Raw genomic sequence first — 14,415 nt, 5'->3', positions numbered from 1 at the left:
TACCCAGGATGGTTAAAAGTTCTAAGAGATTCCCATAGAGTCAGCTGCAAAATTATCTCAGTGTCTTTTTCACCCCCTCTATCTTTTATGGTCTCAGATTTATTTCCAATTATCTCATCAACGTGGGGGCTGGAGTCGGGGGGAGCCCCACCATGAAATAACTCACACTGCCATTTAAGAGCTGCTTTCCTGCCAATAATGGCCGGGGTTTAATTTACTAGGGAATAAAACTGCAGTTGTTGACCGAGTCAGAGCAGAAGGGGGAAAGACTCAATGATCCGGATGACGGCTTCACTAACAGGCAAAGAACAAATGTCAGCAAGATATTAATCAAATAAATAATAGATGAGAGGTAAAGAGGGGGCAGGGAGGGGAGGAAGGAAGGAGCATGAACAAATAAATGAATGAACAAAAGAATGAATAAAGAGACGTGGGTCTGAACCTGAAAGAGGGGAAGAATGGGCTTGGCATGATCTGCCATGGGGTGGAGAATAATGGTCTCAGAGCTTTGTGCAAAAGCCTTCCATGGCTTTCCGCTGTGTAGAGCAAGGAGCAGCAGCCTGCTGCCTAAACTGCCTGACTTCCGCTGCTGGTCCCCCAAAGGGGCCAGCCTCCCACCTGAGGGCTGGCAGTCGGAGCCTCCTAGCAGCTTGACTAGGAGCTTGTGTCAGTCCCAGAGATCCTTCTCTGGGGCTGACACACTTCAGTCCCACAGAAGGACCTTGGAGACGTTGCCCTGAATCCTTTCCCCTCTCCAAGCATCCTTTGCTGCTCTTAGACAAGTACAGTTTTTATCCTCCTGTGTCAATAAAAGGAGCTACTCCCATTCAAAGATACTGGACCCACACCTCAATCGTCTATCTCGAAGCTAAAGATAATTTAGAAGTTCATCAAAAATATTGCAATGAGGGTTAAATGAGATAAAGCAGGTACAGCATTTGGCATAGTATCAGACACTGTCAGCTGCAACCATTGCTATTACTATTGCTATTATTATTATTATTATTAACTATATTTCAGGCTTTAGGAGCCCATTATTCCATCAATTGCTCCAAAGTTCAAAACAAACATGTAGTTCCACAGATAAAAATTAAAAAAAAAAAAAAAAAAAAAAACAGGGATCAAGGCTATTGAAATCTTCAAGCACACTCAGTAAATGGCACCTCTGTAATCACCTTAGGGTCCGAACAAATAAAGAAGAACAAAGCCAAGGAGCGGCAGATGGATGTCCAAGCATGACATTTTGACAGATAAAAGTTGGGCTGGGCCAGCCCGTGTGTGCACAGAGAATTAGGCAGGCTGTCCGCCCAGGTTCAGCCCCACGGCGTAGGGGCCGGCCTCCTCCTGCCCCACAGGGGGGCAGAGCCAACGCCCGGAGGAGCCCCGCAGAAAGACCACATCAAGACCTGGACCAGGGCGGCTGAGCTGAGTCTGCTGATGCCTCATTCATTCGTCACAAGTGTATTAATCAGATCACTCTTCCTCCTCCAGGGTCAGAGTCAGCAAGAGGCAGACCAGGGGAGGGTATATACGCCCCGAGTGCCTCCCACATAAAAGAAAGCATCTCGAGGTAGGGAGGAGTGTTCCCCTGGAGGAGCGGTTTCATAGAGAAATCCTGACCATTGCAACCCAAGGTCCCGGCCCATCTGTCCAGAATGTTGGCTCTGGGAACAAAGACACAAAAGGTCACTTTGAAAGTCATCACACCCTCTAGGTATGGGATATGCCCTATAACAAATTGTTTCCTTTACGGATGCATTTTCCTTTTTTTGCAACATATTCTTATGGAGGGGTTTCCTACTTTCTTTCAGCCTAAGGAGTTGCTTCATAAACAAATGATAACTAAAGCGCTTAACCAGAGAACTGATTGTAAGAATAGTTACCACAGTCCTGGAAAGCCCTGGACTCGTAACCTGAGGATCTGATTTTCAGTCCCAATCCAATCATTTTCTAGGCTAAATATCCTTGACTGGTCATTTAAGTTAAATCTCAGGCATCAGGTCTTTCCAATGCGGAAGATGGTCTCATGTGATGAGACCTAAAATGTCTCATGTGATGCTGGTCACATCGCCAAAGGATATATGTCAAAGCACTTTGAAGGTGTTGTGCACGTAGGTGTGGCATCGCCAAGGGCTTCACACGTATTTTAATTACACAGATAATGAGAGGATCTTATGCCTTAGGAGTTCCAGGCAAAGGAAAAGAAACCATCCAGGTTTTAACAGTATATGACAGTGAAGCAGAGAGGAAAAAAAAAAAAAAAAGATTCTGTTTTCTCCCACTCGTAAATCCATTAATTTTTCATGATGGGCTTAGCCTTGGAGAGATTTTACATATTAGTTTTTGTTTTTTTTTTTTTTATGCCGTCCAAGGGCCGAAGATTTGGGAACCCGTAAGTTGCCAAACAATTGGATATTTCATATAGATGCAAAGCCACTATATTTATCCTTTTCAAAAAAGTCAGACTGAATCCAACACAAGTGTCTTCTTGTAAATGCTTTTCATTCAAAAATGAAACAAAAGATGTGCTGCTGCTAAGAGCCTCAAGGTCTAGAATGCCTCTGCGCTCCTTATTAGAATTCCTTTCTTCAAAATAGGCATTTTGTGTCCCCGAAGGACAAGCCCTGCGTTGGTTCAGCTCTAGGAATTGATTAATGTCGCAGGATGTGATGTATATTTAAGCCAGACTCGTGGTCTATTAGCAATTCACAAGCCGTGACTGTGCACCGTTCTGTGCTCAGCTCCTTTTTGCATCACAAAATGTTTATAAATCTGCCTCCGTCCTCAGAGCGGTATATAAACCCATCAGCAAATCGTGTGTACATGGAGGGAAGGGAAGTAGAAGGTTATGAATTTATCACAGCCGCCGGCTGCTCTGTGACAAATTAAATAGCACCCTGGCCACTGGGGTCCCCGCCAGACAGTCGGTCAGAATGAACTGTGGATAGATTGAACCTCCCTTATTGGTGACAAGTCAGCAGCTCACCCAAATATTATAAATCGTACCCCCCAGTCCCTAAAGAGAATTACACCATGCTCAAGGCAAGCCTCTCCTTGCTGCAAGACTGTAGTCTTAGGATTTCCTTAGAAGACAAAGAGCATTAAGGCAAAAAAAAAAAAAAAAAAAAAAAAGTCATGAGGCATAGGTGGAGAGCAGGAAACACAGGTGGGTGAGGAATGGTGGGAACATTATCTCATTTCCAGCCCCAGCAACTGCAGGGAGCATTCAGATTAACTGAATATGTATTATATATATATATTCCAGAAACGCTATAGCGTTTCTGGAACGTGAATTCTTTCCCTTCCCATGCTTGGGACTTTAACAGGCAGCAGAAAGTGGAACAGAAAATGGGTCCAACCAAAGCGCTCACAAATACGCAATGACCCCTCCTCCAAGAGGTTGAGTGTCCAGATTCTGTTTTCAGCAGGATTTAGTTGCAGGAAGACCTCAGTTTCCCTTTTAATCGAAGGGTATGTTGGGGTATGTTGGGGTACCTGGGGGGGCTCAGTGGTTGAGGATATGCTTTTGGCTCAGGTCGTGATCCCAGGATCCTGGGATCTGGTCCCACACAGGCTCCCTGTATGGAGCCTGCTTCTCTCCTCTGCCTGTGTCTCTGCCTCTCTCTCTCTCTCTCTCTCTCTCTCTGTGTGTCTCTCATGAATAAATAAATAAAATCTAAATAATAATAATAATCTAAGGGTATGCAATTGTATTCAAAATATAAATGTTCAGTGATTGGAGGGAAGATACGCCATGACCAGCTATCCTAAAAGATCCTACAGTCGACTTAAAATTTCATCTTTTAAAGGTTTAGCTTATAAAATAAAGGTATTTCTTGTGTGTTATATGTATTTTATCCCAATAAACAAAGAAAAAGAAATAAGGTATTTTCTCCCAGAGAAGCACACATACGAACTAGAAAAAAGGAGAGGTTTTCTGCAACTGCATTATAGAATCAAAGACTCTCAGAACTGGAAGGGCTTTAGAAAAATGCATTCACTACAGAATTTTCCAGAATGTTTTTCTAAGTTATAGCTTTTGCACTAAGAAAGGATTCCAAAGTCAGAGTAGTCATTAGTTCTGCTCACTATAATCCAGCTTTCCTTTCCTCTGTGCAGTTTCTACCTTCCAGATAGTTGACTAGGGTCGTGTGACTAGTTCTGGCCAATGAATTTTGAGTGGGAATCAGATGTGTCGTATTTGGGCTGTAACATTTAATAGCTGGTTTGAGACCCTCCTAAACTTCCTCATTTCTTTCTGCCAAAATGATCTGCAATTTTCATGATGATGTCTACTCCATTGGCTGGTGTCCCTGAGTGACTATGAACATGAGTCCCATTAAACCACACTACAAATGTGATGAGAGAGTGAGAAGTGAGAGTATGGGGAGGGGGGGGGAAGAGAGAGAGAGAGAGAGAGAGAGAGAGAGAGAGACTTTCCTATTGTAAGCCTATGAAATTTGGTTGTATTTTTTCTATCCGCATAACCTGGTCTACACTGACTGACGCAAAGGCCAGTGGTGTTTGAAGGACGCAGATTTATACAGGTTTCTGTAGCACAGAAATGTTCAATAATAGAAAATATGAATCTTCAAGGCAGGCATATATTGGAAAACTTTCTCACGCGTATTTGACCACAGAAGTTTTTACTTTATTTTAGTTTAGTTTTTGTGTATTGTGCGGGGCCCCGACTGCCTTGTCGAACGAAGAGCACAGTGTTCCACAGAGCAATTAGGGAAAGAACTTCTGGTCCAATGTCTGCGGTTTAAAAAATAGGGAACAAAGCCCTAAGAGATAAAGGTCTTCTCCAAGGTCACATTCAGTCATATCTGGATGCAGCCATGGGGGTGGGGGGGACAGATGGCCACGGTCCATAGTGGACCTGGGAAACTGGGGTAGCTTCACCAGTGGATCAAACGTTTGCGATGTTCTGGCCTTTCACTGGGTCTTTACAAAGCTAACCCTGCGGAAGTGCCCATCCCCACCTGGCCACACAAATGAAAATCAACACAAAGTCACCCACAGAAACTACATTTTCCCACAGAAAATTAAAACAAACAAACAAAAAACACCCCTAAGAAAAGCTCTAAAGATTTCCCAACCAAGACAAAAGCTAGAGGTAAGTAACACTTTTAAGAAATGTGAGGGAAAACAATTTCTCAGGTGGATCTTCTCAACCAGGACTCTGTAGACTGCTGTGGGGGAAAGGGGGGTGTGTGTGGGGGGGAGAAAAAAATAAAAAAGAAAAGAAAAGGGAAAAAAAAAAAAGATCAGTTCTCTTGCTAAACCCTGGCAGTGAGAACCTCAAGGACATGTTGTACTCCTTTTCCTTGGGGAAAGCTTTAGCCAAAAAATGAGATTTCAGTCTGAGATGAGGGGGAAACTAATTCACTGAGGCTGTTGTTAAGCCGTCCAAGACATCTCTCTCCTTTGAAACAATTTATTTTGACTGTGGGAGAGGAGAAGCCCTAGTAGAATTTCTTTCTCTCTAACAGAATCACAGAAGTCAGGCTGATAGCTTAGACACTGTGGGAGCAAAGGTCTACCGAAACATTATTTGGATTTAATCACAGTATCAAAGGAAGGAGTAAAACCTGTTTCAAAACAAAAACAAACAAAAACCAAAAGCAAACAACAACAACAAAAACACTAAAAAAGTAAACCGCTTCCTGAATATGGATATTGCCAGAAATTAACAAAAGCTCTAATAATTTTTTTAAAAAATTACCTTTGGTAGCAACTCCAAACTGAGTCTCTGAGCTTCACCGAAGCACTTTGTCTCATAGATTCGGGAGGATTCTAAATGGTGGGCTGTGTCTTCCTTGAAATATGTCCCCCAAATGCAGGTTCTCTGTGGCTGGTTTGAAATGACCCAGATTGTATTGGATTCTTCACTGGAGTGAAATGAGATCTTTAGTTAAAAAGTAATGAAGTGTAATTGGAACATAAATAATTTTTAACCATAATAACATTTTGGTCTAGGCCAGAACACTGGCATGTGAATAATTTTGCATCCTGCCCCAGGGAGAGTATTGGTAGACACAGGTGGGGAGCATGAATTCCAAATACTGCCTTGAGGGTTCCAGACATAATGGTGAGGGCAGACAGGCCTCTGGTTTTTTAGTCAAAGAGCCTCTACAGAAAGCCTCCTGCTGCACTGCTCACCCCCATGGAGAACAGAGAGCCCCGCCGCTCCCCCAGCCAGCTGCGGGAGCAGGAGCAGCTCAGCTCAGCTCAGCTCGGGAACCCTCTGCCTCAGCAAACCTCCAAATAATTGCAGGACCCCGCTGGAGTGCCCCTTCCCCCCAGAGCAGGAGGTGCAATTAGAATAGACAGGACTTGGGAAAACATGAATTTAAAGCTACTGTAACAGCTCCCTCAGGGGACTGCAGTACAGAGGGAGGTCCCAACTCAAATGCACTGGGGTGTAGACCACACCTGGACACCAGAGGACCCTCCTCCACCTGTCACTCATTTGCATAACCCCAGCCCTTCAGATATAGGATGTCCTTACTCATGAAAGGGGCTGCTTGTCACGCAGCAGCAACTACGCAATGACTAAGCATCATTCGTCGTCTGCCTCCCGCATAAAAAAGTGATTTATTTATTTATTTAAGATTTTATTTATTTATTCATTCATGAGAGAGAGAGGGGGGCAGAGACCCAGGCAGAGGGAGAAGCAAGCTCCATGCAGGGAGCCCGACGTGGGACTCGATCCCAGGTCTCCAGGATCACACCCTGGGCTGAAGGCAGTGCTAAACCGCTGAGCCACCAGGGCTGCCCTAAAAATGTGATTTAAAAAAAATCTGATTGGAGCCTGTTTCCTGGCTCCTCGGTTGTCTAAACCCCATGAAGAAGTTCATCCCGCAGGAAAAAACAAAAAAACAAAAAAACAAAAAAACCTGTACTGTCATCTTGTCATCTTACCTTCTTTTCTTCCTTGTGGCCCAGTTCCTTCATTTTCTTTTCATCTCTGATTTGATAAATACATTCTAAGGAAAATGTTCTGGATTTAACAGCTCCTTTCTTTCCAGAGCTGGGGCTTCTGCAGAGGTCACAAGAACCATGAAAAACACATGAACCTAAAAAAAAAGAAAAAAAAAAAAAAAAAAGCATGGATGGAGGGATTTCTGGATTCACCACCATTGATTGACCAAGGAAGAGGGATGTCTGCCAGCAAATCGGAAGCCAGAGCACTGCCTGCAAATCAGTCACCGTCTCACTCCTATATTCATTTAACAGACACATTATAAATGTTGATAAGCAGAACACTGTGCTCGTTACTGACTCAGACACAGAGATGAAAAAGACACATATCCTAATTTACAGAGACTTCCAGCCTGACAAAAAGAGGCAGGCCTATCAACACATATCTATAACACAAAACCCAAAGACATAAAATATGGGCTAGAAGAGGGGCGTGGGTGGGGGAGTGGGTGAAATAGGTAATGAGGACTAAAGAGTACACGTATGATGAACACCAACTAATGTGTAGAACTGCACACCTGAAACTAATACGACACCGTATGTTACCTATGCTAGAATTAAAATGTAAAACTTAATAAAAAAAAAAAAAACTATGTGATAGAGGTAACAGCCACATACTATGGAATACAGAGAGCACCGCTGATGCGAGCCTCCAAGCAAGAGCCCTGGTTGCGTGCATGGGATGCAACCCATCCCCTGGGGATGGGGAATGGAGTGCGGGCCTGCTGAGCTGAGCAACCAGCCTGGCTGCTGGGCGGAAAGGCTGCCCATAGAAGAGTCTGGCCAGGGCACAGAATGTCAGATCACTGCGTGCTATGTTAAGTTAAGGTGTTTGGAAACGTCTACTACTAACTATCTTCGTTTCCGAGGGCTTCTGTAACAAGTCAGCACCAAGTGGTTAACTCTAATCACAGGAACTTATTCTCTCACAGTTCCAGAGACCGGCATCCAAATTTAAGGTATTGGCAGGGCCAGGATCTATCTCTCTGAGGGCTCTAGGAAAGAATCCGGCCTTGCTTCCTCCTAGCTGGCAGTTCTTGGCATTCCTTGGCTTGTATCCGGATCACTCCCATTTTTCATGGCTGTCTTCTCTCTGAGTCTCTGGTTTCTCTGCTTCTTTTTCTTATAAGGATGCCAGTCAAAAAAAAAATTAAGTTAAATTAAAAAATAAAAATAAAAAAAAATAAGGACGCCAGTCATTGGATTAGGGCCCCCTTAATCCAGTAAGACCTCTCCCTGACTAATTACATCTGCAAAAAAAAAAAAAAAGTATTTCCAAATAAGATCACATTTTGAGGTTCCCAATGGACGTGAAGTTTAGGGAATACTATTCAACCGGATACAGTAATCGATGTGATTTACCATTTTTGAGGCGAAGGTAGGATAATGTGTCACAGCTCCAAGTAGGCAAGCTTTGTTATCTAACCTTTCTAGCTAAAAGCTTCCTAATAAAGACAAGTTCAACAGCTATTTTAAAAGTACCATAGACTGAATAGCCAGGCAAATTTGGAAGGATGAAGAAAGAGGACCGATGACATCACTGCAGGTTTCCAGGAAAGGTTGATAGCGACACTGTTGCCAACGATAACAACACCAAATATTTGTTGAGTGTTGCCTCCAAGCCAGGCATCCTTCAAGCTGCAGGTACTTCGTTAATGCTCATAACAGCCCCAGCGAGAAAGATTTCACCACATTGCAGGTGGTAAACTGTTTGCCACTTGGCAAGTCTTAAAACTGAGGCACAGAGAGCTTAAGTGCCTTGCCCAAGGACCTGGGCACGCAGCGCATCATTGTGAGAGATGGAAAATGAAGCAGGGAGTCGAACTTCAGAGTCTGTGACTTCCGCCACTGCAGTAGAGCTGCCTCTCTAAGATGGTACGTCCTTAAGCCAAGCAAATTAAGGAGAAGAGTTCTTATTACAGCAGAAGATGAAGAACGGAGGCAACAAGCTCGGTTGGAAGCATGGTTAAAGAAATGTTCTTCCCAGCACTTACTTAGGAATCTGAATTGTATTTGGTGCATCAGGATGTGCCTCATACCTCCCTAACAAGTCTCGAAAAATCCAAATATGCAGAATGAACACCCTACTACAGAACAACAATGCAAAAAAAAAAAAAAAGAACAACAATGCAGTGCCTCAGAACGTTGCCATAAATTATCAGAGGGGGAGACTAAATGTTGGAAAACACTCTTGCATTTCTCTTTGGACTCATTAGTCGTCTTTATCTCCAGATCAGTCTGAGTCAGGGCCTCAGTGCTCTGCTCCTCCGTGACTCTGGCGGGAGGCTGCAGAGCCCTTGGGCCCTGGGATGAAGCAGGAGGGCACCGTGCCCCAGATCGCCTTATTTCCTTCTTTGCTACTGATACTGCACGGCCAGATAATCACCATAGAGTGTTTCATAAGTTGCATCTTCATTAAAAAAAAAAAGTATTTTTTTTACAAATAAATTTATTTTTTTATTGGTGTTCAATTTGCCAACATATAGAATAACACCCAGTGCTCATCCCGTCAAGTGCCCCGCTCAGTGCCCGTCACCCAGTCACCCCCACCCCCGGCCCTCCTCCCCTTCCACCACCCCTAGTTCATTTCCCAGAGTTAGGAGTCTCTCATGTTCTGTCTCCCTTTCTGATATTTCCCACTCATAAAAAAAAGGTCTTCTTTAGGCATAGATCATCTTTAATTAGCAACCACTCTCCTCCTTTTACAATACCCTTTTTTTTTAAAGTCACTTCTTCTCACTCTTTTTGTTCCTTGACTCTACGCTTTTATCCACAGGAATCTGGACAACGATGCACTGCAATTGCCCCTGCCTGTGTTGCCAGTGATAGATCTGAGCGTGGCTTCTGATACCAACATCGTATTTGACAATCTTGACCTCTCCTTCCTTCTTGAAGCATCCTGGTTTTGTTTTGGTGGTTTGGAGGACATTCTCCCCATTCCTGTTTCTTTCTTACCTCTATAGTTTCTCATGTCCCAGTTTCTCTTTTGATTTCTCTGCCTAGAATTTAAATCAGCGATTTTCAAATAGGGCATTATGATCACGTTGTAAGGGGATGGGATGGTAATAAGAATTTTGATAGGCAGCCTCAAAGATGAAACCCTGTGGCTTGTTCCTCATGGTATTTATCCTTGTATGATCTCTTCCTCTCAAGTGCAGACTGGATTTACTCACTCATTTCTAGTGAATGGAATGCTGCAGATGACATGTGACGTGTCTTTGAGATTAGGCTATAAAAAGATTGTGCTGGGGTGCCTGCCTGAAGCATCTGCCTTCGGCTCAGGTCATGATCCAGGGGTCCTGGGATCCAGCCCCCACTTCAGGCTCCCTAAACAGTAGGAGGTCTGCTTCTCCCTCTCCTTCCACCCCTCCTCCCTGCTTGTACTCTGTCTTGTGCTCTCTCAAGTAAATAAATAAAATCTTAAAAAAAAACAAAAAAGACCATGGCTTCCATCTTGAAAGAGTCCTCTCTTGCTCTTTCTTGGATTCCTCAACCCGGAAGAGCTGGCTGCGGGGTCATGAGTGAACCCTAAGAGAGGCCCATGTGATGAGAGACAGACAGTGGTCTGCCCAAACCCAGGCGCGTGAACTTGAAAGAAAACATTCTTTTGGTCAAGCCTTCAGGTGAGACCACAGGCATGACCAGCAACTTGGTCGCCAACAACCTGAGAGACCCTTGAGCCAGAGGCACCCAGCTAAGCCTCTCCAGATTCCTGACCCAGAGACACTGAGGTAACAGATGTTTATTGTTTTATGCTGTGAAATTGGGGGGTAACTTGTTACGCAGCAATAGAGAACTAATACAGACACTTGACTGATAGGCTTCACTGACTACCCACCGCTCCCTCTCCTACCACCGCGGTCCTCGCTCGCAGCCTCCAGCCTCCACGCACAGCCCCCTTCTCTGCCACTGTCAGAACCACTCAACCAGAGAAGTTCTGTCTTGATCTCTCTTATAAATTGATTCTTTATACAATTTTATTGCACTTACTACACAACTTTTTCCCCAGCTAAAAATTGATTGGAACGCCAATGTTCTCAGTGTGGGTGTTTCTCAGGGTTCCATCCTTGGCATGTATCTCTTTTCAGATTTCCCACTCTCCCTTAAAAACCACACTTAAATCCATATCAATAACTACCTTTCTCTACTTCTATAGTTCCCAAAGGCACATTCCTAGACGTATCTCAAACCTTGACTCATCATTGATCATCTCCGTTTGTCCCACAAGCATGTGAAAGTCAAAATGTCCAAAACCGAACTTATAAACTTTCTTACAAAATATGTTTTTCTCCTGTTATTTTCCACTTTAATTATTGGTGCTACCATCACTCAGGTCATCCTTAATTTCTTGTCCTCACTCCCCACCATTCTTTCAACAAACATTGAAAATCCTATAAAATCTCCTTCCTTACTGTGCCTTGGATCTATATCCTGTCCCTCCGTTGTCACTCTTACTTTCAGGCCACCGTGGTTTCTGCTTGGATTATTTCAACTCTCATCAACAATCTATATCCACACAACACAGGGGTGGAGAGCTCCGGTTGATGTTTCAGACTTATTTCTAATCTCAAATCATTTGAATTCCAGCTCTGAATACTTACTCCCTGGGCTATATTGCATAAATCATTTAATCTCTCTCCTTGTAGTTATATCATCTATAAAACAAAGATAATAAGAATACATGCCTCAGAACGTAGTTCTAAATGCCTTAGGAGACTCATATGACGTGTTTAGACTGCTGCCTGGCATAGGGACAGCTCTCAATAAATGTTAGTGATTATTGAAGGGTAAGCTAACATAGTGGCAAGGGCTTGGACAGCCAGCCTGATGAGTTTGAATTCTTGTTCTGCCATTTATTATCTGAGTGGACCGAGGCAAGTTACTTTAGTGTTCTGTTCCTTCGCTTCTTCATCTGGAATACCAATACTAATCAACACACAAAATTATAATAATGTTAGTGCATGCTGAATACTCATCAAATATTTCCTCTTATTGTCCCTATTGTGCCACTTGTAGATCCATGCATTTCCCTGCCAAAATATTTCTCAACCTCAGGTCTCAACATCATGACATTTCCCTGCTCTTTGAAAGTCCACCCATTACTCCTTAGCACAGCATCTTGCAACTTTCGTGATTTGGCAAACATCTCCAGCTTCATCCCTCTCCATTCTTTTCCACTGAAACTTAAACTCCAATCAGACTAAGATATTGATCTTTAAGTATTCCATATTCTCGCGAGTCTCTCCGTCATTGCAAATGCCATCCCTCTTACCATAAAGACCCCTTCTACACTACTCATCGGGCTAACTGCTACCCATCCTTTCAAAATTTATCTGATAATATCAAGTTTTCCAGGAAACTTCCCCAACTACTACTGATACCCCATGTAACACACACATACACGCACCCCAACACACTCACGCATATTGGTCAATCTTCTGTGAGTGCCCATAGTTCTCTCTGCACATTTCTATATCTAATATCCAGAAAACCGTTAACTAACCTTGTATATTTATGACTTTTCAGTAGACATGAGATGTGTGCTCCAGCAATGAGCAGGGACATATGGAACATTATAGGGACACAATAAATATTTAATCAATGAACAAATGAGGTCTCTAATCTACCAAGTCCTTTTTTTTATTTTAGAGAGTGCATGAACTTTCTGTATTATGTTCCTACAGTAGACTTTTGATAGAGTTTGGAAACAATTAGAGAGAGTCTCAGTTTGAGAGAAAAAAAGTACATGGACTCTGAACAATGAGGAACCCCAAGAGGCTCCAGAGACTTTGTACTAATGTCTTCAACTGAGCCCAAGTGAATAAAGTCTTAACAGTCTCTCCAAGCCTGTCTATCCCGTAGCTTCAGGCAAGTACATACCTGGTTAGAGTCTTCTATCTTTTACTCCAAAATTCCACAATACTTTTTATGAAATTCAAAGTTTTTGAATACTTCAGTTTCAGACCAACAACTCCAGTAAGGTAGGACTCGTGTCCCATATTTTAACAGTTTTCTAAGTACAATTCTCTAAGTCAGTTGCTTAAACTGGGGCTCCATTAGCCAGTGTATTGATTTCCAATTGGTGGGAGGGCCAAGGTGTGAATCACTTCACTAGAGTGCCAAGAAAGGTAACTGAAGAGACCAAAGAGTTTCCTGTCTTTTTAGGTTTAATCAAGGAACTGATAAGTTCCCAATTCTTAAAAATATGTGAGAATGAGGAAGCTATGCTTTTTTTCTTCCTATACAATTTTCTCTTTTGATATATGCTGAAGAAGCAAAATAACTATTGAGAAACGACAGGTTCTGCTGATAGAAATGGAAGAAATGGGAGAGATAGTCTTCAGGTCTCAACACAAACAAAAATGAGCAGTATCCATGTTACTAACGAGATCTCCTCCTGAACCCACTTATTTCATAAAGGGTCTAAATATGTGAGATGAGCAAAGATAGTTTTCTCAAACAGAACATTTTCCTGTAGCTAGGAAAGAGAATTGGAGGGAAAATTACACCTATAAAACTGATTGAGAGGATAAAGAAAGAACTCTTTATATTTCTTACATTTCTAACACAGAGAAATGGAATCATTTTTCCAGAATGTGCTTTCATTACTGGAGTAAGGCGGCAATGATCAAGGTAAGATTGAGAGAGAGAGTATATTTTTATTTTTTTGTAATGTATACCTATGGGGATGTTTGGCATTTCTCCTGACATAAATAATTTTTCCAGAAACTTTGGCTGGAAGTTTCTGTGCTGCTTTAGAAATAGGAGCTAGAAGAAATAAACAAGTGATAGGAATATGTAAGAATACAGAACCTATAAAAAGTAATGACAAATAACAGCCTAAAGTCTTGACCTGACTGGGAAAAGAGATGTCAATTTCAATTAACAACTGAGAAACTATGTGTCTGCAAATGTGGGTCCAGTAGGGTATATCCAGGGCTACAGGGTGTAAGCTAACTTACCCTGCGCCATAAAACCACTCTAGACTTCAGAGGGAAAGTAGTAATGGTTTTTTTTTTTTTTTTTTTTTTTAAAAAACTGCTTCAAAGTCTATCTTCAAACCTGTGATATGTCCTTGTTAACTGATCTCCTAGTAGAAGATAGTACTTTAGGGGCACCTAGGAGGCTCAGTCAGTTAAGCATCTGCCTTTGGCTCAGGTTATGATCCTGGGGTCCTGGGATAGAGCCGTGCAAAGGGACTCCCTGCTCAGTGGGGAGCCTCCTTCTCTCCCTCCCCCACTGTGCACTCTTTCTCTCTCTCAAATAAATAAAATCTTTAAAAAATATATATAGTGATTTTATGAAGTGATGTATTAACGAAAGCCCATCTTGTCTAGTAGAGGGTTTTCCCAAGATACTTACCTGCCAGGGGACTGATATCAAGGATGATAGAAAAAAAAAAAAAAAACAGTGGAGGGATAGACAGGC

The 14,415-nt window shown here is 42.6% G+C and overlaps 1 long non-coding RNA gene across 2 annotated transcripts in view; it reads right to left on the bottom strand.

Moving 5' to 3' along the window:
- The window catches only part of LOC102153391, a 102,743-nt gene extending 95,667 nt beyond the window's left edge, over positions 1 to 7,076 (bottom strand). Inside the window, exons 1-2 of one of the 2 annotated variants that reach the window (XR_005375843.1) lie at positions 6,928 to 7,076; positions 5,729 to 5,894 (exon numbers count right to left, since the gene is read on the bottom strand). This is a non-coding gene — a long non-coding RNA (uncharacterized LOC102153391). The remainder of the gene's footprint in view (positions 1 to 5,728; positions 5,895 to 6,927) is intronic. The other variant, XR_005375844.1, reaches the window with a different exon arrangement.
- Between the last annotated feature and the right edge of the window lie 7,339 nt (positions 7,077 to 14,415).

Source organism: Canis lupus, chromosome 21 (assembly GCF_011100685.1).
Source record: "Canis lupus familiaris isolate Mischka breed German Shepherd chromosome 21, alternate assembly UU_Cfam_GSD_1.0, whole genome shotgun sequence".
Lineage (NCBI taxonomy): Eukaryota > Metazoa > Chordata > Mammalia > Carnivora > Canidae > Canis > Canis lupus.
Note: the sequence above shows the minus strand (reverse complement) of the source record. Positions and strands in the feature narration are given on the sequence as shown.